Below are 16,906 nucleotides of genomic sequence, written 5' to 3'. Positions count from 1 at the left end.
TGTGTCCGCTGAATTGGCAGGCAGATTCTTAACCACTGTGCCACCAGGGAAGCCCCTATTTCCATTTTTATTTTTACTTCATCCCAGGACAATTTCATGCTTGTTTTTATATCTCTGTCCTTCTCTGACAGGGCTCTTGGCAAACTGCCTGCAGAGGTTAAATGGCTAGTTGGTGTGCTTCTTTCCTAGTGCTTGTCTGGCTCACATAAACCCTTTGGGTTTGAATCCATACAAATAGATGAGGAGCAAAAAGAAGGGATAACACATTTTGAGTCTCCTTGTTTATAGATCTGTTGCCCACATACTCAGCTATCGCTTTTTATTTATCTTTTATCCCCAGTACTTGACACAGAGTGGTTGGATAACAAATGTTGAAAGAGGAAGAATGGGAGGGATGGAGGAAAAAGGAAGGGAAAGAGGAAGAAAGAAATGGAAGGAAGAAGGTTCTACCCAAGGGAGGAAAAGAAAAAAAATAAATAAAACAGACTAAAGGAGACTATCCTCTGACCAAAGACTGAATTTCCTGTGTGTAACTCAGAAGTCAGTTCCGAAGGAGGAATTCTAGACAGATTCTGAGTGAGATGACTACTCTGCAGGCTGGTACACATTTGGACGGATGCAGGTGAGAAGAGCAGCCTTTGGCCCTCATAGCTGCCACCTTAGAAAAAACTGCTGGTGAGTCCTGGTGACTTTTTGTCTTTTCAGTCTAAGAACATGTAACTTGGGGCACCCTGTCTCATGGAATCTGAACGAGCTCAGGCTACCCCTTTCCTCATGTCTCCAGAGACAGAAGATATCAAGTCTAACCTTGTTCGAATAAACAGAACCAAAACCTTTCTAATGAGTGATGGAGGGCAAAATGATATGTCTCAAAGGGGGAACCAAAAGCCATCACATTTCAGACCTTTCATTCTGCCCAGAATGTTCTCCTGGTCCTGGGCTCCAACTTTATCAAAGTAACTATTCCTACCTATACTTCCTATTTTCATGCAGGCATCACTTCCTAAACCCCCTGTAGCTCCGTTACCTCAGTATAGTAAGTCCCCTACATACGAACGAGTTCTGTTCTGAGAGCACGTTCATAAGTCCAGTTTGTTGGTAAGTCCAACAAAGTTAGCCAAGGTCCCCAACTAACCCAATCGGCTCTATGGTACTGTGCTGTAATAGGTTTATAATACTTTTCACACAAATAATACATAAAAAACAAACAAAAAATAAAACATTTTTAATCTTACAGTACAGTTCCTTGAAAAGTACAGTAGGGCTTCCCTGGTGGCGCAGTGGTTGAAAATCTGCCTGCTAATGCAAGGGACATGGGTTCGAGCCCTGGTCTGGGAAGATCCCACATGCCATGGAGCAACTAGGCCCGTGAGCTACAACTACTGAGCCTGCACATCTGGAGCTTGTGCTCCACAACAAGAGAGGCCACGACAGTGAGAGGCCCACGCACCGCGATGAAGAGTGGCCCCCGCTTGCCGCAGCTAGAGAAAGCCCTTGCATAGAAACAAAGACCCAACACAGCCAAAAGTAAAAATAAATAAATTTTAAAAAAGAAGGCTCAACATTTAAAAAAAAAAAAAAGCTCCCCAAGTGATTCTAATTTATAAAAAAAAAAAGAGAGAGAAAAGTACAGTAGTACAGTACAGCATCTGGCATCGAGTGAACAGGCAAGAAGAGTTACTGACTGGAGGAGGGATAGGAGGTGGGAGATGGTAGAGCTGAAGGATCGTAAGCAATAGGGGACCGAGGGCAAGCTGCAATTGCAGTCACGCCTGACATTGATGGCACAAGTTCTGGTTCCTTGCTGGATTCAATTCTATCTACCCTCTTAAAAAAATGATCCAGTGATATCTGGGTAGTAGCTATTTTTATCTCATCATAGATGACACGGTAGCACTGGACTGCATTCTGAACGCTGCTGCAGCCTTCGTGTACCGTTCTACGTTCGGGTCCTGTGCCTCAAAAACTAACAGTACCTTCTCAAATAAAGAAAATCCCCTTGCCATTTCCTGCATCGTGAATCTCTTCAGTTCTTCAGTTACTACTTCTTCCTCTTGTCTCTCTTCGTCCTTTTTCTGGGCCTCCAATTCCATCAGGTCTTCATCAGTAAGCTACACAATGTAAGTACACAAAAACACAACCACTTGTAGAGGATGCACGCACGTGACAGTGTACGCCAGACACGTGAACTAACTTACGTGATTGGACATGTGAACACATTTGTATCTTTGAAAGTTCACAACCTGAAGGTTCGTATGTAGGGGACTTACAGTATACTACCAGAGTACCCAAAACTTCCACTTCATCATACCTGTCACAATTGTGATTAAATGGTTGTGTGTCATTATTTACTATGTCTTTTCATCATGATATAAGGTTCATAAGGACAGGAGTTATATCTGTCTTAATCATTGGTATATCCACATTAGTGAGCTCAATACCTTGCAGATAGAAGCTACTCTAGTACTTGTAGAAAGAATGAATAAAGCTGCCAGGCACTGTGGTAGGTGCTAGGAATATAGAGCTTTTCAAAGGCACCGAATCTATCCTTGAAAAAGTTTGTGCCTCTAGAGTAGCTATCTCTAATGATAATATATCCCTCTCTCAGCCTCCAGAAAGGAAAGACCAAGGATGAATCAAAATCCTGGACTTCTACACCTCATTTCCCTAGGTCCCACTTCTTTCCCACAAGAATACCAACACTTTTCATATCTAAGAACATTGAGTAGAAATGAACCAACTTATCTCTCACCAATTTCTATTCCTTTGTTGAGTAGACATTTACTTTCTTTTTCCAGAAACAAGTTTAACTTATGTCTGTATAACCATATTTTAGGGCCCTAAAACATTGGTCTGTTAAGTTTTTAACATGGGTCATCTGAAATAGGATTAAACATTACAGGATAAGTAAAAACAAATAAATCCCCGGGCTTCGCTGGTGGTGCAGTGGTTGAGAGTCCGCCTGCCAATGCAGGGGACACGGGTTCGTGCCCCGGTCCGGGAAGATCCCACATGCCGCGGAGCGGCTAGGCCCGTGAGCCATGGCCTCTGAGCCTGTGCGTCCAGAGCCTGTGCTCCGCAACGGGAGAGGCCACAACAGTGAGAGGCCCACGTACCGCAAAAAAAATAAATAAATAAATAAATAAATCCCCACAGTTGTTCCGTAAACCTTGTCTTTTCCCTTGACCCTAAGCCACCCAAAAGATTATTCACTCATTCCTAAATCTCATTTTACTTCAGAATTTCCAAGGATCTCTCAGCTTTGAAATGTCTGACTTTTTTTTTTTTTTTTTTTTTTTTTTTTGCGATACGCGGGCCTCTCACTGTTGTGGCCTCTCCCGTTGCGGAGCACAGGCTCCGGACGTGCAGGCTCAGCGGCCATGGCTCACGGGTCCAGCCGCTCCGTGGCATGTGGGATCCTCTCGGACCGGGGCACGAACCTGTGTCCCCTGCATCGGCAGGCGGACTCTCAACCACTGCGCCACCAGGGAAGCCCAAATGTTTGACTTTTAAAAAGAAATTTTACTTGTTTCTTCCTCACTTTTTCCTTCTAAATCTGTTTTTAAATGTCTATGACCTTTCTGCATAGTTTTTCACTATTTGTGATTAATAATTAAAACCTCCCAATTTAACGACTCTTCAATCAGTTTTATTCCTTTCAAGCATCCTCAATCTGCCTTTTCATCCTACTGATGAAGTTGTTGAATAAAACTGCTTTAGATAACTAGATGTCACCATGCAAGCTGATATATTACTGGGCTTTAGTATCTTGTTTTCTAGGTCTTTGAACCATTTAAAAATACATTTGGCAGAGCTCAATATCTTTGAAATAGTTTTCTCAGGAAGACCGCATCTGGCCCCAAGCCATCTTTCTTACTAATAATAGCAACTGCAAGTAAACAATTTCAAAATATTGCTATACAGTTTGTCTATAAAGATGGCACTGTTTGGGGTCTTATTCCAAGTTAGCTGATGGGCTCTAAATTTTTCCCTCTATTTTCTTTTTGCTGACAAAGTATTCAAATTAATAAGTCTGAGATCTCACACTTGGAACTGTTTTTGGAACTGTTCTTGGAACTTTGTTTTTAATGAATTATTAATTTGTTTGATTAATATATATTGAGCACCTGTTACGTGCCAAGACTGTTAGGTGTTGGGAAGACAATGGAGACCAACATTCATCCAGAACTACACAAATGAATGGAAAATGGTGTCTATGACAGGGACTACCAAGAGAGATCCACAGTGCTGTGAGAGCCTGTAGTGTTGGATTTGCCTTAGTTAGGGAGATCAAGGACAGCTTCTCTGAGTAAGTGGTACTAGAGCCAAGCTCTGCAGGATACACAGGAGTCTGAAAAGTGAGGAGAGATTGAAAGAACATTCCTATCGTAGGGTTAGCACCACAAGGACCTGCTACTATTGCTTGTATCTCCTTTGTAGTGACTTTTTGAGAGCCCCAGAGATCACTCAACCTTTGCAATCATGTACATCACCTAGTTTCTTTCCTTTTTCTGGAGAGCGGGAAATAGGGTTTTATTATGTGTTGTTTTTGGAAAAGAATATATCATCTTCAGAAACATATATTTTAATGAATTGATTTATATTTTCCAAGGATTTTTTCATTTAGATTTTTGGCACAGTCTAGGTGTGAGAGGCAAGTAGCCTTTGACCATATTCTCTGAGAGCCTTCATATACAGAAGCTTCTTATGCCCTTTGTCAGCCTTTAGGATGTGAGACTCTAGGAGAACTGAATATCATCATGTTAGATTTTATTTAGCTTTGCTGTGAGAAAATAAGAGTTGGAAGAGGGAACTCATATAATGTCTAACTTGGAAAAGATGGGCCATTAAATCAATATGTTAACTTTAGAGCCAAACCCAGCAAATATTTTTCTTTTAGGCACAAAGCCTTGGGTTAAATATTTATTGGTTGGATGGACAAAAACCTAATATTCCAATTTTCAGGTACATTCATGTCAGTTTTAATATTCTGACAGCAAAATTCTGGTCATTGTTGATTTTCTCCTGTAGTGTTTTTTTGTTTTTGTTTTTGTTTTTTCTTGGAGACTGGAGGATCTGAACTTCTTCCTTCCATCATGGATTTTACTGAGCACAGCCAACAGAAAAGACAGACCAAGAGCTAACTTCTTGAGAACAACCTTCTTGAAAAGCCCGAAAGAGATTTATTCAGCATTTAATATTTTTCTGCTATTAACAACCCTACCATGGTCCCTGATCTTAAAAGGGAAACTGTGAATGGCAGATTCTTATAAAGATGAGTTTAATAAAAAGGACGATAAAAATGGTCATACTATAAATCCATTAGTCTTTCAATCTCTCATTTTAACCGCCAATCTCTTGTTTCCTGAGGAGGGTTACTTATGTTTCCTACTGTATTTAACATGGCTGGAAATTTGAAATTTTACCCCATTAAAAATGATAGCTTAGTAGAAAAGTTTTGATAACAAGTTGCTTTAACTTCCCTGTCACTCTTTTGATTGGTGCTCTGTTTTCATACATACCAGTCTACTTATGTGTGTGAAAAGGTGTTTGTAAAACACACCAAACTTTCTGTTGGAACAGAAAAGGCAACATTCCCCCCACAGAATCATTAGGAATTCGATTCAACAAACTATTGAGCATTTTAGTCCCCATAGCAAGCAATATGAAAGAAAAGGTGATCCCTGCCTTTTCAGACTGCTCTAGTTTGTGAAAAATAAACAAAAAAAATTTTAGGGCTTCCCTGGTGGCGCAGTGGTTGGGAGTCCGCCTGCTGATGCAGGGGACATGGGTTCGTGCCCCGGTCTGGGAAGATCCCGCATGCCGCAGAGCGGCTGGGCCCGTGAGCCATGGCCGCTGAGCCTGCACGTCCGGAGCCTGTGCTCCGCAACGGGAGAGGCCACAACAGTGAGAGGCCCGCGTACCGCAAAAACAAACAAACAACTTTTTAGTTTTAATGTTCTAGAGAGCAGGAATATTCCCGTCTTCTCCACCTACCTCTCCTCCCTGTCCCTTCCTCAGAAAGAAAGTTGCTTTCCAGGTAGATGGCTTCCTGCACTTGTTTAAATCTTCTGGCCTGCACAGTATATTCATGGTGTGTCAGCTGCTTAGAACTATTGTGCTTTCTTTGTTCAAGGGGAAAAACTGGACTGAAGATAAGCCTCAGTCTTTTTTTGTCCATTAAAGGAAGAAATAAATCATCTTTAAAACAATCATTACAGATTTACTAAATTGAAATCTAGACTTAGTTTTTGGATGTGAAGACTGGTAAGAACCGAAACCTCGTCTAAATCACATAAGGAGAAACACACAGTCTTTTCAAGGGTTTAGAATCCTATGGGGTTGGGGGGGGTGCGGTTTGAGTATACACTAATTCCTGGAAGATTGTTCCTGGTTTAAAGGAAGTAGAAACAGTGTGGAATGAAGAGGTGACCAAGAAGACCAGTGGGGTGCAGAGAGCTGAGGGAATGAGTAACATTTTATGATAATCTTTTATGGTCAGGGTTTAAAAAACTATTAGATCACAATTTAGCCTCATTTTCAAAAAGATTTCTGAGTTGAAATTTACTTAAAATGTATAGAATAAGCATTACATAATTATTAATGTCATATACATGTAGCTGAAGCTCTTTGACAAAAATTCCAAAGAAATCAAGATCGCACTAAGATTTATAAATGCAGTATTCCAAACCATTATATTATAAATAAGACTTCTTTGTTTGGATCTGTTTTCTGCTACTTGTTTCTTAATAGGGTAATGTTTTGATAAGGGAGTCACAAAATGTGGCCATTGGGTACAGGTTGGTGCCTAAGAAGTCATCATCGAATGACACACCCTCTTTATAACTGGTGACAGACATTGTACATTAAAATTTCAGTGACCCTTAACTTTGAAATTATAAATTATTCCTGACTCTTGTCCTCTTCTCAAAGTCTCTTCAGTAGTAGATGTTCTTTGAATAATCACTATTTACAGTGTGAAGCTGTGTGGTAATAGTTACTCTCTTATTTATTGTAGTATCAAACTATAACAGAGGATAATAACATAATAGAAGAATTTGGTCTTTACTACAAAATGCTCAATTGGGTGTGTGTATCTGTGTGTGACCGTGTGTATATGTTTAGGCCTTTTGAATTTAACAAATATGTATCGAGGGTCTATTCTAAGGCATTGTGCTATTTTCTAGAAGATACAAAGTTAAACAAGATATAAACCTTGTCCTCAATGAAATGAAAACAACAACCTCTTTAAATGCACCATTGGCACCAGAAACAATAATCAATCACATGTACAAAGAAGAGCAGTTACAATTCATGATTTTATAGGAATTTCTTTCAGGCACATTCTCCTAGGAGAGTACACAGGGGTGAGGCAGGCACTTTGTCTATTTTGTTCACTTCCATTCCACCAGCACCTAGCACGGTGTGTGACATATCTTAAAATTTATATTTTTAATGTATAGTTTAATATACATTTTAATACATATTTATTATAATGCTATAATTATTTATAGCAAGTGCATGTGTAAATGAATTATGCTTGTGAGAGAGAAAAATCAGCTACTGATAATAACACATAACAAATTTTTGGTGGTGGTGGGATGAATTGGGAGATTGGGATTGACATATATACACTAATATGTGTAAAATAGATAACTAATAACCTGCCGTATAAAAAAAATTAAATTAAAAAAAAAAGCTTATGACTATGCTAAAGGTAACTGTGGAAACTAGTATGTAAAGCAACAGCCTTGAGATATGTGGCCTGAAGCACGGTGACTAAAGGGGTTTTCTTTAAATATGGGAAGGGTATAATGAGAAAGAGGTATTATATCTTAATTGATTAAAAGAGAACTAAAGGGCTTCCCTGGTGGTGCAGTGGTTGAGAGTCTGCCTGCCGAGGCAGGGGACACGGGTTTGTGACCCGGTCCGGGAAGATCCCACATGCCGCAGAGCAGCTGGGCCCGTGAGCCATGGCCGCTGAGCCTGCATGTCCGGAGCCTGTGCTCCGCAATGGGAGAGGCCATAGCAGTGATAGGCCCGTGTACCACAAAAAAAAAAGAGAGAACTAAAATTGCCAGGTAGGCATAATTTTTGTTCCCCACCTCTCTTAGAAAAACAGGTTAAGCTCATTTTGAATACTTTTCAAATAATGTGATTGGGCCATTAATTTAACACATGGCATAGTGGAAATATCCAAGGAGATAGTACAGAAGTATCCACTGGGTTGCAAGTTCAACTTGCCTCATGATTCCTCTGAGTCTAAAGTTCTCATTTATGGGACTATAAGAGCACTATAGCTTAAGAATCATTTAAATGTATTAATAATAGTTTATTTTTCATTTTATTTTCAAAGAGGGACATGAAAAGAGAAATTCTATTTAAACCATTTGTTTCCTAGTATATTTTAGATTCTGTACATTCAGATCAGCATGATGTAGTATTAACTAAGAGCTGTAGAGTAAGAGGTAAGATTTGATTAGAAGTCAAAGCTCACCACTAGCTGTGTTCCTTGGGCAAGTCACCTAATCTCTCTTGGCTCAGGTTGTTCACTCATAAAATGAGAGTTATGGAGTGGATGATTTCTGAAAGTGCCTTTCGGGTTCTGAACTGTTATAACCCATTTATGAGTTTCTTTAAATTAAGTATATGTCTATAGAACCATATAATTATGGTCTTCTTTAGTGGATTTTTCTAAAAAAAAATTTTTGTCGCATATACCACAGCTACAGAGTAAAACACAATCCAGAGTCACACTCTCCTAAGAAAGAAAGATATTTTTATAAAATTAGAAACTTTGGCTTTTGTCCTGTTTTTTATTTCCATCTTTGCACTGCTAGAGGAAAAGTAATTTGTTTTATAATTGACGTTTTGAGCATGTTCTGATGACTTTATTTTGATTGGTACCACTGAGAAGAACCCATAAATAAATCATGGTATTTCTGTGCCCTTCCTCTTTTGCACTGGTTTTCTGCACTGGCCTTGGCTGTGCCAATGTCCCAGCCCTGCACTGTGGGATCTTCCTCCCATGAGATTACTCAGACACACGCTTTGCTTTTATAATCTTTATTTCCAAAACGAAAAGCAATTGCACCCCCTATCTTTATTAAAATTACTAGTTATTCACTGATTTATTCAGCAAATATTGAGTGCCTACTATATGCCAAGCATTATTTTCTAGGTACAGGGACATGTCAAAATACAAAATAGAATTGAAAAGAAAGTTCCTGTCCTCAAGAAACTTTCATTCTTTTAGGGGAGACAGACAATAAGGAATATAAGTATTTTTTGACAGATGGGATGTGGGATGTAAGAGACAAAGAAGACTCACAGATAACTCCAGAAACATTGGTCTGAGCAACTGGAAAGATGGAGTTGCCATCAAGGGGGAAAAGTTGCAAGAGCAACAGGGCTTTGCCAGGGATGGGAGAGGTGGAGATAAGGGAATGGAACTGGAGTTAGTGTGGCACATAGTGAGTTTCATGTGTCTACTGGATGTCCAGATGGAGATACCGAGTAGGCAGTTGGGTCTGCCATTTAAAGCACTGTGCTCACAGGGGAGTAAGTTAGGGGAGAGGACTGCATCGAAGACTAAGCATTGGGCACACCAAAGTCAGAAGTCAGGGGGAAGATGAGGTAACAGACAAGTAGTTAAAGAAGGAACAGCATGGAAAACAGGAGGAAAACCTAAAGGCTGTGACATCCTGAAAGCCAAGTAGAGAATGGTCATTTTATGCCAAATGCTGAAGATAGAGCAGGTAAGGTGAGGGCTGAGAATTGACCATTAGATTTAGCTACATAGATGAATAATATATGTGGGTTTCTTTCCTGTAGAATTCACACCTGATGCTCAGGAATTACTGAATTTTTAAAATTCATTTTTGTAAGGAGACACTCACTATGTTACTGATACGATTACTATTATCACTTGGAATTGGCCCTTGTTTCCTTGAGCGGTATATGATTGTACTGTCTAAAGGTGATGCCATTCTCCAACTGCCAGAAAAATGTGGAACAAAGCACTGTTAGCCATATATACCCACCTGATAGCCATTGGAAAACAGCGTTAGCAATCAGATTTGAATCAAAGTAGAATATGTTTCGTATTCTTAAAGTCATAGGTTAACAAATAGAGTAGAATTTGTTCTGTAATTAATTCTAGAGAAGATATTAAACTTCTCCTGAGAGGGAGGAAGACAGATTGTTTCAGGAAGAACCAGATAAATGAAAGAAATAAGAAACTCTGAGTTTGCAACTAACTTTACCAATATTCTTTACCAAAGGATTATATTATGTGATATTTTTGAGAGGTAAAATTTTATAGACAGTGAAGCCATTAAAATGACTTTCGGTAATAAGTATTTTTAATAAAAGAAATGCAAATAGATTTCTGCAAAAGGATACAGAGGCAAATATATAACATAATATAAAAGGTTATATATTTTTAATTAGGATACCAGAATCTCTTTAAAAAAATTTTTTTTAATTTTTATTGGAGTATAGTTGCTTTACAATGTTGTGTTAGTTTCTACTGTACAGCAAAGTAAATCAGCTATACGTATACATATATCCCCTCTTTTTTGGATTTCCTTCCCAGTTAGGTCACCACAGAGCATTGAGTAGAGTTCCCTGTGCTATACAGTAGGTTCTCATTAGTTTTCAATTTTATACAGAGTATCAATACTGTATATATGTCAATCCCAATCTACCAATTCATCCTACCCCCCCCTTGGTATAGGATACCAGAATCTCTTGATTGAATGTGAAATGCCATGTTTCCAAAGACATTATTAGGTAAGCTAAAATCTTACATAATGGTTGGAAATTAGAGCTGGAAGAAATATAAAGATAACCATTTATATTTCTAAAATAGAAAAATATTTTAAATATAAGTATAATTATCCTAATTGATCTTTAGGGGAAAAAACTATAAACTCAGCAGTTTATTCAGAAGTGGCTTCTTCAGCTTGAAATGGTCACAAGTCGTGTGGAAACTACAATGATAGTGAAAGAGAAATTGTGTCCTCACTGTAATACACAACTTTAAGAGGTGCTGAAATTTGTGAAAGAATACAAATTTTTTTTTCAATTAAGCAAGCACAAGGTTCATCTACCCTCTGTTTAGTTTTGGAGTTTTTAAGTCAACTTCTCCTTTACTTCCTCCCTTTTTTTTGCATCAAAAATAATTCCAAGGATTGAATCTGTGCTGGATATTGGCTTTGAGCCTTGTGATATGTTAAAACAATGAAGTCTATGTGTATGTGTATTATACATCTGTGTGTATATTATACATATGTCTACATACATTTATATGTATTATATATGTACGTACATATAAGGGCATGTACATACACATACTTAGCCAAAAGAGGTTAAGTACATTGAGTAGAGTTATAACGCTAAAAGTCTGTTTCATCTTGACTGTTTGTTTCTCTGACAGTCCATCTTAACTAGGCTGTACCAGTATTAGGAAGCAGTGCATAATACTTAAGTTTCTTAGATTCCTCAGTTTGTCTTTATTTTCCATATTAAGAGAATGATGCCTCAAGGACTCGGAGAATCTCACGATTGAGTGCCCAGGCCTTTGCTTTTTCAAGGTGGGCCATAGGTAAAGGAAGGAACAGTGAGCCTGTACCTCAGTGGTTCTCAAAGTGTGACTCATGGAACACCAGTCACCTAAACATTTTTAGGGGGTCCACAAGATCAAAACTAATTTTTAATGCTAAGATATTTTTTGCCTTTTTCACTGATGGTACAAAAGCAATGGTGGGTAAGTCACCTTAGCGTGAATCAAGATAGAGGCACCAAATTCTACTGTAGAGTATTCTTCATTGGCACACACTTACAACTTAAAGGAAGAAAAAAGCCAGTTTCATCTAATGTCCTCATTGAATCAGTAAAAATTATTATTTTAATAGCTCTCGACCTTTACATATTTAATAATATACAGTGTGATGAAAGGGAAGAATACATAAAGCACTTCTGCTGAATTCAAAGTCCAGTGGGTGTCTCAAGGGAAATCCTTATTTGAGTTGAAAGTTGAATTAGCCACTTTATCATAATGTACCATTTTTAACTGAATAAGACAACTGATTATTCAGACTTGAGTATGTGGAAGATACTTTCTCAAAACGATTGAAGCGAACTTGACATCTCAAGGAAAACAACTGATAATATTTGCTGCCACAAATAAAATTCAAACTTTCAAGTGATGAATAGAATTTTGGAAAATTTGTGTCCACCACCATGAGTTGGATAACCTCAAATTACTTAAAAAGTTTTCTGATGAAAGCAGTAGTGATATTAATAAATGTGATTTTTAGGTATGATTTGTAACATTTGGAAGATCTCCATAACTAAGTGATCCAGTATTTTCCAGATGACCGACACATATTGTTACCAAATCATGCACAGATAAAAGATACATTCAAAGTGCAAGATAGACGAATGAGGTTTTTTTTTTAAACATCTTTATTGGAGTATAATTGCTTTACAATGTTCTGTTAGTTTCTGCTGTATAACAGTGAGTCAGCCATATGTATACATATATCCCCATCTCCCCTCCCTCTTGCATCTCCCTCCCACCCTCCCTATCCCACCCCTCTAGGTGGCCACAAAGCACTGAACTGATCTCCCTGTGCTATGCAGCTTCTTCCCACTAGCTATCTATTTTACATTTGGTAGTGTATATATGTCAATGCTACTCTCTCACTTCGTCCCAGCTTACCCTTCCCTCTCCCCGTGTCCTCAAGTCCATTCTCTACGTCTCTGTCTTTATTCCTGTCCTGCCCCTAGGTTCATGAGAACCATTTTTTTTTTAGATTCCATATATAGGTATTAGCATACGATATTTGTTTTTCTGACTTACTTCACTCTGTATGACAGACTCTAGGTCCATCCACCTCACTGCAAATAGTTCAATTTCATTTTTTATGGCTAAGTAATATTCCATTGTATATATGTGACACATCTTCTTTATCCATTCATCTGTCAATGGACACTTAGGTTGCTTCCATATCCTGGCTACTGTAAATAGTGCTGCAATGAACATTGTGGTACATGATTCCTTTTGAATTATGGTTTTCTCAGGGTATGTGCCCAGTAGTGGGATTGCTGGGTCAATATGGTAGTTCTATTTTTAGTTTTTTAAGGAACATCCATACTGTTCTCCATAGTGGCTCTATCAATTTACATTCCCACCAACAGTGCAAGAGGGTTCCCTTTTCTCCACACCCTCTCCAGCATTTATTGTTTCTAGATTTTTTGATGATGGCCATACTGATTGGTGTGAGGTGATACCTCATTGTAGTTTTGATTTGCATTTCTCTAATGATTAGTGCTGTTGAGCATCCTTTCATACTTTTGTTGGCAATCTGTATATCTTCTTTGGAGAAATGTCTACTTAGGTCTTCTGCCCATTTTTGAATTGGGTTATTTTTTTTTTTGATATTGAGCTGCATGAGCTGCTTGTATATTTTGGAGATTAATCCTTTGGCAGTTGCTTCATTTGCAAATATTTTCTCCCATTCTGAGGGTTGTCTTTCCATCTTGTTTATGGTTTCCTTTGCTGTGCAAAAGCTTTGAAGTTTCATTAGGTACCATTTGTTTATTTTTGTTGTTATTTCCATTACTCTAGGAGGTGGGTAAAAGGGATCTTGCTGTGATTTATGTAATAAAGTGTTCTGCCTAAGTTTTCCTCTAAGAGTTTTATAGTGTCTGGCCTTACATGTAGGTCTTTATCCATTTTGAGTTTATTTTTGTATACTGTGTTAGGGAGTGTTCTAATTTCATTCTTTTAGAGGTAGCTGTCCAGTTTTCTCAATACCACTTATTGAAGAGGCTGTCTTTTCTCCATTGTATATTCTTTTATTTCTTTTTCTTCTCTGACTGCCATGGCTAAAACTTCCAAAACTATGCTGAATAATAGTGGTGAGAGTGGACAACCTTGTCTTATTCCTGATCTCAGAGGAAATGGTTTCAGTTTTTCACCATTGAGGACGATGTTGGCTGTGGTTTTGTCATATATGGCCTTTATTATGTTGAGGTAAGTTCCCTCTGTGCCTACTTTCTGGAGGGTTTTTATCATAAATGGGTGTTGAACTTTGTCTAAAGCTTTTTCTGCATCTATTCAGATTATCATATGGTTTCTATCCTTTAGTTTGTTAATATGGTGTATCACATTGATTGATTTGCATATATTGAAGAATCCTTGCATTCCTGGGATAAACCCCACTTGATCATGGTGTAGGATCCTTTTAATGTGCTTTTGGATTCTGTTTGCTAGTATTTTGTTGAGGATTTTTGTATCTATGTTCATCAGTGATATTGGCCTGTAGTCTTCTTTTTTTCTGACATCTTTGTCTGGTTTTGGGATCAGGGTGATGGTGACCTCATAGAATGAGTTTGGGAATGTTCCTCCCTCTGCTGTATTTAGGAAGAGTTTGAGAAGGATAGGTGTTAGCTCCTCTCTAAATGTGTGATAGAATTCGCCTATGAATCCATCTGGTCCTGGGCTTTTGTTTGTTGGAAGATTTTTAATCACAGTTTCAACTTCAGTGCTTGTGATTGGTCTGTTTATATTTTCTATATCTTCCTGGTTCAGTCTTGGAAGGTTGTGCTTTTCTAAGAATTTGTCCATTTCTTCCAGGTTATCCATTTTATTGGCATATAGTTGCTTATAGAAATATCTCATGATCCTTTGTATTTCTGCAGTGTCAGTTTTTACTTCTCCTTTTTCATTTCTAATTGTGTTGATTTGAGTCTTCTCCCTTTTTTTTCTTGGTAAGTCTGGCTAATGGTTTATCAATTTGTTTATCTTCTCAAAGAACCAGCTTTTAGTTTTATTGATCTTTGCTATTGTTTCCTTCATTTCTGTTTCATTTATTTCTGATCTGATCTTTATGATTTCTTTCCTTCTGCTAACTTCGGGTTTTTTCTGTTGTTCTTCCTCTGATTGCTTTAGGTGTAAGGTTAGGTTGTTGATTTGAGATGTTTCTTGTTTCTTGAGGTAGGATTGTATTGCTCTAAACTTCCCTCTTAGAACTGCTTTTGCTGCATCGCATAGGTTTTGAGTCATCGTGTTTTCATTGTCATTTGTTTCGAGGTATTTTTTGATTTCCTCTTTAATTTCTTCAGTGATCTCTTGGTTATTTAGTAGCATATTGTTTAGCCTCCATGTGTTTGTATTTTTTACAGATTTTTTCCTGTAATTGATATGTAGTCTCACAGCGTTGTGGTCAGAAAAGATACTTGATACGATTTCAATTTTCTTAAATTTACCAAGGCTTGATTTGTGACTCAAGATATGATCTGTCTGGAAGAATGTTCCATGAGCACTTGAGAAGAAAGTGTATTCTGTTGTTTTTGGATGAAATGTCCTATAAATATCAATTAAGTCCATCTTGTTTAATGTATCATTTAAAGCTTGTGTTTCCTCATTTATTTCCATTTTGGATGATCTGTCCATTGGTGAAAGTGGGGTGTTAAAGTCCCCTATTATGATTGTGTTACTGTCGATTTCCCCTTTTATGGCTGTTAGCATTTGCCTTATGTATTGTGGTGCTCCTATGTTGGGTGCATAAATATTTACCATTGTTATATCTTCTTCTTGGATTGATCTCTTGATCATTACGTAGTGTCCTTCTTTGTCTCTTGTAATAGTCTTTATTTTAAAGTCTATTTTGTCTGATATGAGAATTGCTACTCCAGCTTTCTTCTGATTTCCATTTGCATGGAATATCTTTTTCCATCCCATCACTTTCAGTCTGTATGTGTCCCTAGGTCTGAAGTGGGTCTCTTGTAGACAGCATATATATGGGTCTTGTTTTTGTATCCATTCCGTCAGTCTGTGTCATTTAGTTGTAGCATTTAATGCATTTACATTTAAGTAATTTTCCATTTTTATGTTCCTATTACCATTTTCTTAATTGTTTTGGGTTTGTTTTTGTATTCTCTTCCTTCTCTTGTGTTTCCTGCTTAGAGAAGTTCCTTTAGCATTTGTTGTAAAGCTGGTTTGGTGGTGCTGAATTCTCTTAGCTTTTGCTTGTCTGTAAAGGTTTTAATTTCTCCATCAAATCTGAATGAGATCCTTGCTGGGTAGAGTAATCTTGGTTGTAGGTTTTTCCTTTTCATCACTTTAAATATGTCCTGCCACTCCCTTCTAGCTTGCAGAGTTTCTGCTTAGATCAGCTCTTAACCTTATGGGGTTTCCCCTGTATGTTATTTGTTGCTTTTCTCTTGCTGCTTTTAATATTTTTTTAATTAAATTTTTGATAGTTTAATTAATATGTGTCTTGGTATGTTTCTGTTAGTGTTCATCCTGTATGGGACTCTCTGCCCTTCCTGGACTTGATTGACTATTTCCTTTCCCATATTAGGGAAGTTTTCAACCATAATCTCTTCAAATATTTTCTCAGACCCTTTCTTTTTCTCTTCTTCTTGTGGGAGCCCTATAATTTGAATGTTGGTGCATTTAATGTTGTCCCAGAGATCTCTGAGACTGTCCTCAATTCTTTTCATTCTTTTTTCTTTATTCTGCTCTGGGGTAGGTATTTCCACTGTTTTATTTTCCAGGTCACGTATCTGTTTGTCTGCCTCAGTTATTCTGCTACTGATTCCTTCTAGAGAATTTTTAATTTCATTTATTGTGTTGTTCATCATTGTTTGTTTGCTCTTTAGTTCTTCTAGGTCCTTGTTAAACATTTCTTGTATTTTCTCCATTCTATTTCCAAGATTTTGGATCATCTTTACTATCATTACTCTGAATTCTTTTTCAGGTAGACTGCCTATTTCCTCTTCATTTTTTTGGTCTGGTACGTTTTTATCTTGCTCCTTCATCTGCTGTGTATTTCTCTGTCTTCTCATTTTGTTTAATTTACTGTGTTTGGGGTCTCTTTTTCACAGGCTG

General features: G+C 37.8%; 1 protein-coding gene across 4 annotated transcripts in view; it reads left to right on the top strand.

Moving 5' to 3' along the window:
* Nucleotides 1–16,906, top strand: part of LRRC8C (leucine rich repeat containing 8 VRAC subunit C) — a 90,091-nt gene that overhangs the window by 33,400 nt on the left and 39,785 nt on the right. Inside the window, exon 1 of one of the 4 annotated variants that reach the window (XM_081225960.1) lies at nt 345–675. The exons of the other annotated variants lie outside the window; for them this stretch is intronic. The gene's annotated coding sequence lies outside the window, so the exon portion shown is untranslated. Of the gene's footprint in view, nt 1–344; nt 676–16,906 lie in introns of those variants that run through there. 4 annotated transcript variants of the gene reach the window in all.

This window comes from Mesoplodon bidens (assembly GCF_964165515.1).
Source record: "Mesoplodon bidens genome assembly, chromosome: 2".
NCBI lineage: Eukaryota > Metazoa > Chordata > Mammalia > Artiodactyla > Ziphiidae > Mesoplodon > Mesoplodon bidens.
The sequence above is the reverse complement of the archived record's forward strand: the minus strand, read 5'-3'. Positions and strand labels throughout refer to the sequence as shown.